This window comes from Oncorhynchus mykiss, chromosome 15 (genome assembly GCF_013265735.2).
Source record: "Oncorhynchus mykiss isolate Arlee chromosome 15, USDA_OmykA_1.1, whole genome shotgun sequence".
NCBI lineage: Eukaryota > Metazoa > Chordata > Actinopteri > Salmoniformes > Salmonidae > Oncorhynchus > Oncorhynchus mykiss.
Window position 1 is genome coordinate 36145079 of NC_048579.1, and position 15028 is coordinate 36160106.

Genomic DNA, 15028 nt, shown 5'->3' on the forward strand with positions numbered 1-15028 from the left:
GACAAGTAGCTTCGGGACAAGTCTCTGAATGTCCTTGGGTGGCCCAGCCAGAGTCCAGACTTGAACCCGATAACATCTCTGGAGACACCTGAAAATAGCTTTGCAGCAACACTCCCCATCCAACCTGAGAGCTTGAGAGGATCTGCAGAGAATAACGGGGGAAACTCCCCAAATACAGGTGTGCGAAGCTTGAAGTGTCATATCCAGGAAGACTCGAGGCTGTAATCGCTGCCAAAGGTGCTTCAACAAAGTACTGAATAAAGGGTCTGAATACTTATAAAAATATATTTGCTAAAATGTCTTAACCTGTTTTTGCTTTGTCATTATGGGGTATTGTGTGTAGATTGACGAGGAAAAATAAAAATGCAATCAATTTTAGAATAAGGCTGTAACATAACAAAATGTGGAAAAAGTCAAGAGGTCTGAATACTTTTAGGGGGCACTGTACATGCCTATCTGACTGATAGGGCACCATCTGGCAATGTACCACTCTCTTCATCTTACCAATACTCTTTCTCTCTCCAATCTGGTGTGTTTCTCACAACAACGGCAGTCCTGCTACTTATGCTGAATGCAGTTTCTGGCACCATCCCTTTTTTGATAGTCCCAGCCTATAGACAGAAACTAAAACAGGAAGCGCCCATGCTCAGGTCTGTTCAATGCTGGTCCGAACAATCTGATTCCACCTTTCAAGATTGCTTTGATCACGTGGACTGGGATATGTTCCGCATAGCGTCGGACAATAACATTGATGAATACGCTGATTCGGTGAGGGAGTTCATTAGCAAGTGCATCTGTGATGTTGTACCCTCAGCGTCTATTCAAACATTCGTCAACCAGAAACCGTGGATTGATGGCAGCATTCGCGCAAAACTGAAAGCAGGAACCACTGCTTTTAATCAGGGCAAGGTGACCGGAAACATGACCGAATACAAACAGTGTAGCTATTCCCTCTGCAAGGCAATCAAACAAGCTAATTGTCAGTATAGAGACAAAGTAGAGTCACAATTCAACGGCTCAGACACGAGAGGTATGTGGCAGGGTCTACAGTCAATCACGGACTACAAAAGGAAAACCAGCCCCGTCACGGACCACAATGTCTTGCTCCCAGACAAACTAAACAACTTCTTTGCTCACTTTGAGGACAACACAGTGCCGGCTACCAAAACCTGCGGGATCTCCTTCACTGCAGCCAAGGTGAGTAAAACATTTAAATGTGTTAACCCTCGCAAGGCTGCCGGCCCAGACGGCATCTCCAGCCACGTCAGAGCATGCGCAGACCAGCTGGCTGGTGTGTTTACGGACATATTCAATCAATCCTTATCCCAGTCTGCTGTTCCCACATGCTTCAAGGGGGCCACCATTGTTCCTGTTCCCAAGAAAGTGAAAGTAATTTAGCTCAGTTACCATCGCCTCGTAGCACTCACTTCCGTCATCATGAAGTGCTTTGAGAGACTAGTCAAGGACCATATCACCGCCACCCTACCTGACACCCTAGACCCACTCCAATTTGCTTACCGCCCCAATAGGTCCAAAGACAACGCTATCGCAATCACACTGCACACTGCCCTAACCCATCTGGACAAGAGGAATACCTATGTAAGAATGCTGTTCATAGACTACAGCTCAGCATTTAACACCATAATACCCTCCAAACTCGTCATTAAGCTCGAGACCCTGGATCTCGACCCCACCCTGTGCAACTGGGTACTGGACTTCCTGACGGGCCGCCACCAGGTGCTGAGGGTAGGTAACAACATCTCCACCCTGCAGATCCTCAACACTGGGGCCCCACAAGGGTGCGTTCTCAGCTCTCTCCTGTACTCCCTGTTCACCCATGACTTTGTGGCCATGTACGCCTCCAACTCAATCATCAAGTTTGCAGACGACACTACAGTGGTAGGCTTGATTATCAACAACGACGAGACAGCCTACAGGGAGGAGGTGAGGGCCCTCGGAATGTGGTGTCAGGAAAATAACCTCACACTCAATAACAACAAAACAAAGGAGATGATCGTGGACTTCAGGAAACAGCAGAGGGAGCAGCCCACTATCCACATCGACGGGATAGTAGTGGAGAGGGTAGTAAGTTTTAAGTTCCTCGGCGTACACCACGGACAAACTGAAATGGTCCACCCACACAGACAGCGTGGTGAAGAAGGCGCAACAGCGCCTCTTAAACCTCACGAGACTGAAGAAGTCCGGCTTGTCACCAAAAACACAAACTCACAAACTTTTACAGGTTCACAATGGAGAGCATCTTGTCGGGCTGTATCACCGCCTGATACGGCAACTGCACCACCCACAACCGTAAGGCTCTCCAGAGGGTAGTGAGGTCTGCACAACGCATCACCGGGTGCAAACTACCTGCCCTCCAGGACACCTACACCACCCGATGTCACAGGAAGGCCATAAAGATCATCAAGGACAACAACCACCCGAGCCACTGCCTGTTCAACACGCTATCCTCCAGAAGGTGAGGTCAGTACAGGTGCATCAAAGCGGGTACCGAAAGACTGAAAAACAGCTTCTATCTCAAGGCCATCAGACTGTTAAACAGCCATCACTAACATTGAGTGCCTGCTGCCAACATACTGACTCATCTCTCGCCACTTTAATAATAAAAAATTGTTGTAATAAATGTATCACTAGTCACCTTAAACAGTGCCACCTTATATAATGTTTACATACCCTACATTTCTCATCTCATATGTACACTGCTCAAAAAAATAAAGGGAACACTAAAATAACACATCCTAGATCTGAATGAATGAAATATTCTTATTAAATACTTTTTTCTTTACATAGTTGAATGTGCTGACAACAAAATCACACAACAATTATCAATGGAAATCAAATTTATCAACCCATGGAGGTCTGGATTTGGAGTCACACTCAAAATTAAAGTGGAAAACCACACTACAGGCTGATCCAACTTTGATGTAATGTCCTTAAAACAAATCAAAATGAGACTCAGTAGTGTGTGTGGCCTCCACGTGCCTGTATGACCTCGCTACAACGCCTGGGCATGCTCCTGATGAGGTGGCGGATGGTCTCCTGAGGGATCTCCTCCCAGACCTGGACTAAAGCATCCGCCAACTCCTGGACAGTCTGTGGTGCATGGAGCGAGATATGATGTCCCAGATGTGCTCAATTGGATTCAGGTCTGGGGAACGGGTGGGCCAGTCCATAGCATCAATGTCTTCTTCTTGCAGGAACTGCTGACACACTCCAGCCACATGAGGTCCAGCATTGTCTTGCATTAGGAGGAACCCAGGGCCAACCGCACCAGCATATGGTCTCACAAGGGGTCTGAGGATCTCATCTCGGTACCTAATGGTAGTCAGGCTACCTCTGGCGAGCACATGGAGGGCTGTGTGGCCCCCCAAAGAAATGCCACCCCACACCATGACTGACCCACCGCCAAACTGGTCATGCTGGAGGATGTTGCAGGCAGCAGAACATTCTCCACGGCGTCTCCAGACTCTGTCACGTCTGTCACATGTGCTCAGTGTGAACCTGCTTTCATCTGTGAAGAGCACAGGGCGCCAGTGGCGAATTTGCCAATCTTGGTGTTCTCTGGCAAATGCCAAACGTCCTGCACGGTGTTGGGCTGTAAGCACAACCCCCACCTGTGGACGTCGGGCCCTCATACCACCCTCATGGAGTCTGTTTCTGACCGTTTGAGCAGACACATGCACATTTGTGGCCTGCTGGAGGTCATTTTTCAGGGCTCTGGCAGTGCTCCTCCTGCTCCTCCTTGCACAAAGGTGGAGGTAGCGGTCCTGCTGCTGGGTTGTTGCCCTCCTACGGCCTCCTCCACGTCTCCTGATGTACTGGCCTGGTAGCGCCTCCATGCTCTGGACACTACGCTGACAGACACAGCAAACCTTCTTGCCACAGCTCGCATTGATGTTCCATCCTGGATGAGCTGCACTACCTGAGCCACTTGTGTGGGTTGTAGACTCCGTCTCATGCTACCACTAGAGTGAAAGCACCGCCAGCATTCAAAAGTGACCAAAACATCAGCCAGGAAGCATAGGAACTGAGAAGTGGTCTGTGGTCACCACCTGCAGAACCACTCCTTTATTGGGGGTGTCTTGCTAATTGCCTATAATTTCCACCTGTTGTCTATTCCATTTGCACAACAGCATGTGAAATGTATTGTCAATCAGTGTTGCTTCCTAAGTGGACAGTTTGATTTCACAGAAGTGTGATTGACTTGGAGTTACATTGTGTTGTTTAAGTGTTCCCTTTATTTTTTTGAGCAGTGTATATACTGTACTCTATACCACTTACTGCATCTTGCCTATGCCGTTCAGCCATCGCTTACTCATATATTTTTATGTACATATTCTTATTCATTATTTTACACTTGTGTGTATAAGGTAGTAGTTGTTCAATTGTTAGATTACTTGTTAGATATTACTGCATGGTCGGAACTAGAAGCACAAGCATTTTGCTACATTCGCATTAACATCTGCTAACCATGTGTATATGACAAATCAAATTTGATTTGATTTGATGCAATCAGCCATTCATATCATTTAATTTGACCCAAAACCAAAACAAGGAGTTACTTTTCATAGCAATTTTTTTGCAGCTTTATGCAGGTAGAGGATGATCTTGCAAAGATTCCCATGCCAATTCTCTCTTACCACAAATACAAATAATTTAGGCTCCAGTACCATGCTCATTATGTCAGTGTAGTGAGGGGGTTTTGATGTTTGGAGATGAAATGCTTTGAGATTAAATATGTATTTTTAGGTTAATTATGTATGTATGTGTCCACTGTCAAGTTGAAACTCATGCTCCTGTGATGGTGTTATTTCAAGTTCACCTTTATGCCAATGGTGCGGAATACATTTCCCCCTTATTATAGGGATTTCTTAGGTAAACTCATATGCAACCTTATGGAAATGAGGAGAGTGTATAACACACCTCATTGGTGTGTTTCAAACATATTCTATCTATGGACAGTTTTGTCCTATCCAAGCCATGCTGTTAAGGTGGGTTGAGCATTAGATATTTTCCGTGGGGCCATGTTCAATAACAGATCTAGAGGTACTGAAGGAAACAGCATATTGACTCGAATGGGGATGTCCATTCTAGAAATTATATTTCTATGGCCGAGAGGCTCAAACATCTGGGACCTGGAGGGATGAACAAAATTAGATTCTGTCCCCCCCCGCCTCTTTCTGTCCCTCTCTCTGCACCTCTATTTCTCCTCCCAGCGATCAAGGCAAGGCAGTATGCCCTCCCTCGATCGCACTCTCCAGAGCTGTAAAACATTAAAATGAAACACTTGACTCTTCTCAACTTTTGACATTTTCAGTGTGCCGTAATGGAGAGACTTTTGGTGTATGGCTTGCGTTACTCCACGGAGTGCACGTATACTCAGTTGGTGGTCATGGTTTTACTCTTTAGGTGCAGGTCTGTGTTGAGTGAGTGTTTCACACAACTTATTACAAACTGTAAGTGATCATTTTGAAACATAAAAAAAATAATTTAGTGCTGTAGAAGGTTTCTATCCCACTTCCTGTCAACCAATCCATGAGTTATTGGGAGAGGCCAGATTAGGCACCAATTATAGAATTCATGCACTGCTGAACTTCTATTTTTCCCCCGTTTACCATCTTTATTATGAATAACAAACGAGAATATCATTGTAGGATGTTTATTTCCAGCTAGCCCTTTGACAATGTTGTGTTATTACAGTCGTTTCCTGTTCTGGAATTTAAACTGTGGCTTTGGGTTTCCCTTACTACCCATACTCCCCGGCGGTCCCGTAACCCTTTCAGCACCTCGCCGGTCGGTGCTTGTAAAGGTGTGGGTGGTCGGGCTCAGTCTTAGTCAAGGGTTTGGACCCTGTAGCGGACGCGTGGACTTTGAGATGTGAAATTGCCAGTTCTAAAGTCATAATGGTAAGGCGAGGAGCCCAGGCAATCCTCCCTTTTAATGAAACCTAAAGTTACTTTACAGAGGAGAAGACCAGAGAAGGTCTGTTGGAGTTTGGCAACTGGGACTTATAAGGGGGAGGTTAAATGGAGGGAAACTGCAGTCATTCACATGCAGTTATGCCCGTGGTCATCTAAGATGAACACATACTTTATGACTCGGCACACTACCTCCGTTACAACAGCATATAGAGTAAACATGCAATGAAGGCACGGGAACGGATTTGAAATGTCTTACTCTTGTGGCACAGGAACAGATTTGAAATTGTCAGGGGATGTTGTTTTATTCTACTCATCATAATCATACATTTGGTTGTTTTGTGTGGTCATACATGCTTATACCATGGTAACTGACCGTAAAACCATTGTGGAAGACCCTTTCCCCATCGCCACAACAGAAAAGAATGGAGCTGCAGTCAGATACGCCATTTTGGAAGACTCTCATTCAGCACGGCAGATCAATATTAAAGTAAGGAGAAAGAGAAGAGTGGTCTGGGAAAATATCCTTCCTTCTGCCTGTAACACCTGAGTAATAATTTCCTTCTCACTACATCTCACCCCACAGGTATTATTTCATCGCAGAGCGATTTTAAAATGTGAGAAGATGCCTCCAACAATAACACCTTGATATACTGAGCTTGACGTCTTTGCAAAACGTAAGGGTGGCCGTTCCAGGAACAGAAACAAATGAGCAGTAAAATACAACAGGCGCTCCAATAAACACAGTATAAATTTAAAACAGTGGTATCCAGGGGACGGCTGTCTCTTTTGACAATCACAACAGGGGGAAGACTGAGGAAGGAAAGATTGTCTGGGGCTCAGCGTGTGAGGCACACGTACACACATGCATACACACACACATATGTATGCACACAAACACACGTATGCTTTCCTTGCCATGATCGAAAGCTCCAAAGTCTCCATTCACGACACACACGCATGTACCACACACTGTCACAGAGCGAGTGAGAGAGCACTGTACTGAGCGGCCAAGGTAAGTATGTATCTTGGATAGTTGGGCTGACAGACGTTACTGTATTCACCCTGAGGTTAGAAGACCTCAGTCCCTCAGCTAATGACACAGTCAGTGTAAATTCATATGAGTGAGTTTGTGTTTGTTTATTTAAGTGTGTGTGTGTGTGTGTGTGTGTGTGTGTGTGCACGCGCTTGCATGTGTGCATGTGTGTGTGTGTGTGTCTAGTTGGGTGATACTGGTCCCTTATCCAAAACCTTTTCAGGTCTCATCTTATACAGAGAGAAAAATATGAGGCCATTTGAATGTGATTCCCAAATTAATAGAAGGTGGTACACTCAGATGACCAGTGCTGTCCTGCATTACTTCACAACAATGTGTGAATGCCCTGGATCTTTCCCCCTGTCCCGACTCGGATTGTTTGTGTCAGTCAAATATTTCCTGGTGAGGAGAAAAATCCATAGGACAGAAAGGAAGGTAGCCAAGCGGTTAGAGCATTGGGCCAGTAACCGAAAGGTCGCTTGTTCAAATACCTGAGGCCACAAGGTGAAAAATCTGTCGATGTACCCTTGAGCAAGGCACTTAACCCTCATTTGCTCTAGTACTACTATTGCTGACCCTTTAAAAACAACACATTTCACTGCACCTATTTGGTGTATGTGACAATAAATAAAATTAGGTCATAGCAGGCAGGAAGTGAGTTCAGAATGACCTGGCGTTTAGGAGGGAAACGGACTAAGATTGAAATCTGGTCCTCAAACATTGTTGGGTTTGCAGGGTCTTTGTGTGTGTGTGTGTGGGTGTGTGTGTTGTGTTCAATAGTTATGGTATTTGTTCTGGAATGTCCCTTCCCAAGGGTTGGGTTTGACCTGTGAGACTCGGGTCGGAGAGTATGGATGAGAAACATTTGCAAGAGTATGTATGAGAAAAATGTGGCAATATGATTTGTTTATTTGTGTCATTTATTGTTTGTTTATGACAAACTATCCAGTAATATACATTTGTATTTTGGTAGTAGTAACTATTATTGCTTATTAGTAGGGACATAGTCACTATGGAAGCTCTAGTCTAGAGCCCCTGGTGGTTAAATTGTATTTACTAGCATTTTCTTTACTCACTCCATGGTTAAAGTAGTACGAAATATATGTCATTGTTGTAAACATTATTTTGACTGACGTTTTGAATTCGCCGGAATTAACCAGTAGAAAAGTGTTGTATTTCCTTCTGTAAGACTTGTTCTACTGGTTAACTTCAGTATATCATATTCTCACATTGATTTCTAAATAGCGACAGGGGCTAGCTTTCATTTGAGTGATAATTTGACCCTCAAATCCGTATGTGTTATTAAGGCCAGAGACGTTTGTAGGAAGAGAGCCCCCATTTTTCTTGTCACCGTGGTCCCAGTTCCATCGGGCCGATTCGATTATGCTGAACCCTGGGGCACCAGTCTATGGCCTGAAACGTGAACGGGCAAAAGTGGTGAGGGAGGAGCGCACTTTTCGAATCAAACAGTGGTCTGCGCCACTCAGTCATGTTGTCAACATGGCAGCAATGTGCGTCGTCCAGAAACATAACTATTTTCCATAACATATTTGTTTTAATTTTTATAATAGTTTTCATTGAAGGCAGATAAAGCATTTGTATTGAAAATCAGAATCCTACTCATTACTCCACAAGCTTAATTACATCGCTTTTGTTTGTTGCGTTCCGACTTCGCCAAAAAAACGAATGCAATCAACTTTCACCCGGTGCAAAACACGTCTACCGGGGCGCCCGTGCCAGATTAATCGAATCCCCTCATTGATTTCAATACAATTGTTGATGATATTAGTGAAGTCTTGAAAATGAGTTTGTCTGGCCTATTATTGGTAATGGATCTCTCTATTATGATCAATAACCATCTTTGCCCCACCCGGGCAGCTGGGGGTGTGCAGTACACTCTCTTCTAGTTTGTTATCATCTATCACCACAACTCTGAGTCTGGTGTGGTGATGTAAGGGATGTGTGGAGGAAGGCCTGGGCCTCACATTTAGCTGTGCTCTCCTGGGAGAGATTAGCCTGTTTAGGCTCTGGTGTCTCTCTCTCTATCACCGCCACACTTTGACTGCTCACTGCTGCTGGCCTCTCTTTGTTTTAGAACCAATGGTGTGTTATTCTCTCTCTCTGCTCTCTTTTTATGCTTTCTGTTTCTCTCTTCTTTGCTCTCTGTTCCTCTACTCTTGCTTTCCTTCTTATCACGCATCCCTGTTTGTCACTGTCTCAACCTGAACTGTTTCTATTTTCCTTTCAGTGTCTATTTCTCGCTCACTCCCTCCCTCTATCTATTATCTTGAAGTGTGCCAACACTACCCCTTTCTCATTTTAGCTCCATCTATTCCTTTCCCTCCCCCTCATCTCTCTCTCTCGCTCTCTCTCGCTCTCAGTCCCTCCCCAGCAAAGCTGATGCTCTTAACTGACAGCCCAGATGGCTTGGTGGGGTCCAGGCACAGACTGGGCCCCTCTCTGCAACCCAATCCCACACCAGGTCTCTTGTTCTGCTCCAGAGCCCTCTACTACAGGTCTATCCCAAAATGGCACCATATTGCCTATATAGTGCACTACTTTTGTCCAGGGCCCTGGTCAAAAGTAGTGCACTATATAGAAAATAGAGTGCAGAGCCCTCCTCCACAGAACCCCAGGCCCACCGGCAGGCTGCTAGCTAGGTTCCTGTCTCCTGCCTCCTGCTCTGGCTAGGCCGGTAGGAGCTCCACTGCACCACACCGCTGTTAGCATAAAACTCCTAAACGACCCCAGCCATAAGAGGATCAATACTAATTTTAAGGGAGAAGCATGATCCTTTCATGATGATCCTCTCCTCCCCTCTCACTGCCTCCTCTCCCCCATCCCCTGCCTGTGTCTCTCGACAGGAGCCATCGCAAGCAGCTCTAGTCATCCTTTAATTTCTCTCACTTCCTGGGATGGGGTTAGTTAGTTAAAGACAATATCCTCTTTTATTGCTGATACCATTATTTCTGTGAATTGTGCTGCTTTAAGAACATCTGTAGTAGGTTATTCCGTGTTGGGAGGATGTTCGTGAATTTTAGATTCATGAGAATGCTGTATCTTTCAATATCTGTATTAATAGCTACAATATTGCTTTTGGTCCTTGGTGCCAATTTTTTTATAAATGAAGTCCATGCATTGTAATTGACTTCTTTGAACCATCTTACTCTAGCTGTAGGGTCAACTTGAAGGGTCTCTGTATATAATAGCATAACCATCAGTCTTCATCCCCCAGTATATGAATTTATCCTAATACTTCTGCCAAAGAAAATAAATTGACCTGTTTTATTCGAGTTGCTTTTAAACACACCAGAGAGCACTCTCCCTCTCTTCAGACCGTTTCATTATTGGTAGTCATATTATTATTATTCTTTGTTTTCCACAGACGTTTCGTTTAAAAAATGACTTCACGCTAACAGTGGCATAATCCAAGGAAAATGGGAAAGATTTGAGAGAGTTTCCATTGGATAACAACCATCTCTTTTTCCAGTCAGTCGTCTTTGTATTGCACGAGCAGGGTATGAACAGGAACAGAACGTGGTTTAGCTAAACGCCTCATCATTGATCTTTGCTGATGTAGACTGTTTCTGGGCCTTTTTTCAGCAGAGATGGAGGGAGGGAGGATGGGGCGTGGGTGAAACCGCTCTTCTCTCACCTCCTCCATCCCCTATCCAACATGGCATGGCGGGTTGACTACCGTGGGAAACTGAAACAGGTTAGGAGGGACTCATTGGGTATGCTAAAACTAGTATTCCCTGTCAGGACAACCGAGGCCCCACCGCATGGCCGTTCACTGTGGACCGACCGACCGACCACTCTGCTGAATTATTCAGCCTGCAGTCACATAAACAGTCAGTTTATCTCTAGTTTTCTAATTAATCAATGCAAGTGAGAGGTGACTCTTCAAGAGGTGTTTGACCAAACAGTGAATGATATAGGTAACATGATAATAGATGTGTGGTTAGTTACAAGCTGAACAGGTAAAATATATTTGCTGTAAAACAATCTGAGTGTAAAATCTGTCTTATGTTTAAAAGCTGAAATGTCGTTTTTTTTTTTACCTTTTGGCTCTTGGCTCAAATATACTACGTAGACATAATGAATGCCAAGCTTTCTCTCTCCACACAAAAGGAATGCCTCAAGTCTGTGTACAATAAACCCTATAGTCTGTAGGTAGAAGAATAGCTTGGCCAAACAGCAACTATTACGGTGCGTGAATGAGGACCCAAAAGCGAATTAACGTAAACTGAGCTTCTTTAATAACAAAACAAAATGTAGGCTCAGATGGACCGGCAGGTTCCGACAGGACAGGACAAGGTTGCAGCAAACATGACGATAGTCTGGTTCAGGCATGAACAACACAAACAAGAATCCGACAAAGACAGGAGCAGAAACAGAGAGAGATATAGAGGACTAATCAGAGGGAAAAAGGGAACAGGTGGGAAAAGGGGTGACGAGGTAGTTAGGAGGAGACAAGGCACAGCTGGGGGAAAGAGGGGGAGAAAAGGTAACCTAACAACGACCAGCAGAGGGAGACAGGGTGAAGGGAAAGGACAGAAACAAGACACAACATTACAGTACATGACAGTACCCCCCCACTCACCGAGCGCCTCCTGGCGCACTCGAGGAGGAAACCTGGCGGCAACGGAGGAAATCATCGATCAGCGCACGGTCCAGCACGTCCCGAGAGGGAACCCAACTCCTCTCCTCAGGACCGTACCCCTCCCAATCTACTAGGTACTGATGACCACGGCCCCGAGGACGCATGTCCAAAATCCTACGGACCCTGTAGATGGGTGCGCCCTCGACAAGGATGGGGGGGGGGGGGAAGACGAGCGGGGGCGCGAAGAACGGGCTTGACACAGGAGACATGGAAGACCGGGTGGACGCGACGAAGATATCGCGGAAGAAGAAGTCGAACTGCGACAGGATTAATGATCCGAGAAATACGGAACGGACCAATGAACCGCGGGGTCAACTTGCGAGAAGTGGTCTTAAGGGGAAGGTTCTGAGTGGAGAGCCAAACTCTCTGACCGCGACAATATCTAGGACTCTTAGTTCTACGCTTATTAGCAGCCCTCACAGTCTGCGCCCTATAACGGCAAAGTGCAGACCTGACCCTCTTCCAGGTGCGCTCGCAACGTTGGACAAAAGCCTGAGCGGAGGGGACGCTGGACTCGGCGAACTGAGATGAAAACAGCGGAGGCTGGTACCCGAGGCTACTCTGAAAAGGAGATAGTCCGGTCGCAGACGAAGGAAGCGAGTTGTGGGCGTATTCTGCCCAGGGGAGCTGTTCTGACCAAGACGCAGGGTTGCGAAAAGAAAGACTGCGTAAGATGCGACCAATAGTCTGATTGGCCCGTTCTGCTTGACCGTTAGACTGGGGGTGAAAGCCGGAAGAGAGACTGACGGAAGCCCCAATCAAACGGCAAAACTCCCTCCAAAATTGAGACGTGAATTGCGGACCTCTGTCCGAAACGACGTCTGACGGAAGGCCATGAATTCTGAAAACATTCTCGATGATGATTTGTGCCGTCTCTTTAGCAGAAGGAAGCTTAGCAAGGGGAATAAAATGAGCCGCCTTAGAGAACCTGTCGACAACCGTAAGAATAACAGTCTTCCCCGCTGACGAAGGCAGTCCGGTGACAAAATCTAAGGCGATGTGAGACCACGGTCGAGAGGGAATGGGAAGCGGCCTGAGACGGCCGGCAGGAGGAGAGTTACCGGACTTAGTCTGCGCGCAGACCGAACAAGCAGCCACGAAGCGACGCGTGTCATGCTCCCGGGTGGGCCACCAAAAGCGCTGGCGAATGGAAGCAAGCGTACCCCGAACGCCAGGGTGGCCGGCTAACTTGGCAGAGTGAGCCCACTGAAGAACGGCCAGACGAGTAGGAACGGGAACGAAAAGAAGGTTCCTGGGACAAGCGCGCGGCGACGGAGTTTGAGTGAGTGCTTGCTTTACCTGCCTCTCAATTCCCCAGACAGTCAACCCGACAACACGCCCCTCAGGGAGAATCCCCTCGGGGTCAGTGGAGGCTACTGAAGAACTGAAGAGACGAGATAAAGCATCAGGCTTGGTGTTCTTAGAGCCCGGACGATAAGAAATCACGAACTCGAAACGAGCGAAAAACAGCGCCCAGCGCGCCTGACGCGCATTAAGTCGTTTGGCAGAACGGATGTACTCAAGGTTCCTATGGTCAGTCCAAACGACAAAAGGAACGGTCGCCCCCTCCAACCACTGTCGCCATTCGCCTAGGGCTAAGCGGATGGCGAGCAGTTCGCGGTTTCCCACATCATAGTTACGTTCCGACGGCGACAGGCGATGAGAAAAATACGCGCAAGGGTGGACCTTGTCGTCAGAGAAGGAGCGCTGAGAAAGAATGGCTCCCACGCCCACCTCTGACGCGTCAACCTCGACAATGAACTGTCTAGAGACGTCAGGTGTAACAAGGATAGGTGCGGATGTAAAACGATTCTTGAGGAGATCAAAAGCTCCCTGGGCGGAAACGGACCACTTAAAGCACGTCTTGACAGAAGTAAGGGCTGTGAGAGGGGCTGCCACCTGACCGAAATTACAGATGAAACGACGATAGAAGTTCGTGAAGCCGAGAAAGCGCTGCAACTCGACGCGTGACTTAGGGACGGGCCAATCAATGACAGCTTGGACCTTAGCGGGATCCATCTTAATGCCTTCAGCGGAAATAACAGAACCGAGATATGTGACGGAGGAGGCATGAAAAGAGCACTTCTCAGCCTTCACAAAAAGACAATTCTCTAAAAGGCGCTGGAGGACACGTCGAACGTGCTGAACATGAATCTGGAGTGACGGTGAAAAAATCAGGATATCGTCAAGGTAAACGAAAACAAAGATGTTCAGCATGTCTCTCAGGACATCATTGACTAATGCCTGAAAGACAGCTGGAGCGTTAGCGAGGCCGAAAGGAAGAACCCGGTATTCAAAGTGCCCTAACGGAGTGTTAAACGCCGTCTTCCACTCGTCCCCCTCCCTGATGCGCACGAGATGGTAAGCGTTACGAAGGTCCAACTTAGTGAAAAACCTGGCTCCCTGCAGGATCTCGAAGGCTGAAGACATAAGAGGAAGCGGATAACGATTCTTCACTGTTATGTCATTCAGCCCTCGATAATCTATGCAGGGGCGCAGGGACCCGTCCTTCTTCTTAACAAAAAAAAACCCCGCTCCGGCGGGAGAGGAGGAGGGGACTATGGTACCGGCGGCAAGAGCTACAGACAAATAATCTTCGAGAGCCTTACGTTCGGGAGCCGACAGAGAGTATAGTCTACCCCGGGGGGGAGTGGTTCCCGGAAGGAGATCAATACTACAATCATACGACCGGTGTGGAGGAAGAGAGGTGGCCCTGGACCGACTGAACACCGTGCGCAGATCGTGATATTACTCCGGCACCCCTGTCAAATCACCAGGCTCCTCCTGTGAAGAAGAGACAGAGGAAACAGGAGGGATAGCAGACATTAAACATTTCACATGACAAGAGACGTTCCAGGAGAGGATAGAATTACTAGACCAATTAATGGAAGGATTATGACAAACTAGCCAGGGATGGCCCAAAACAACAGGTGTAAAAGGTGAACGAAAAATTAAAAAAGAAATGGTTTCGCTATGATTACCAGAAACAGTGAGGGTTAAAGGTAGCGTCTCACGCTGAATCCTGGGGAGAGGACTACCATCCAGGGCGAACAAGGCCGTGGACTCCCTTAACTGTCTGAGAGGAATGTCATGTTCCCGAGCCCAGGTCTCGTCCATAAAACAGCCCTCCGCCCCAGAGTCTATTAAGGCACTGCAGGAAGCTGACGAACCGGTCCAGCGTAGATGGACCGACAAGGTAGTGCAGGATCTTGAAGGAGAGACAGGAGTAGTAGCGCTCACCAGTAGCCCTCCGCTTACTGATGAGCTCTGGCTTTTACTGGACATGAAGTGACAAAATGACCAGCAGAACCGCAATAGAGACAGAGGCGGTTGGTGATTCTCCGTTCCCTCTCCTTAGTCGAGATGCGGATACCTCCCAGCTGCATAGGCTCA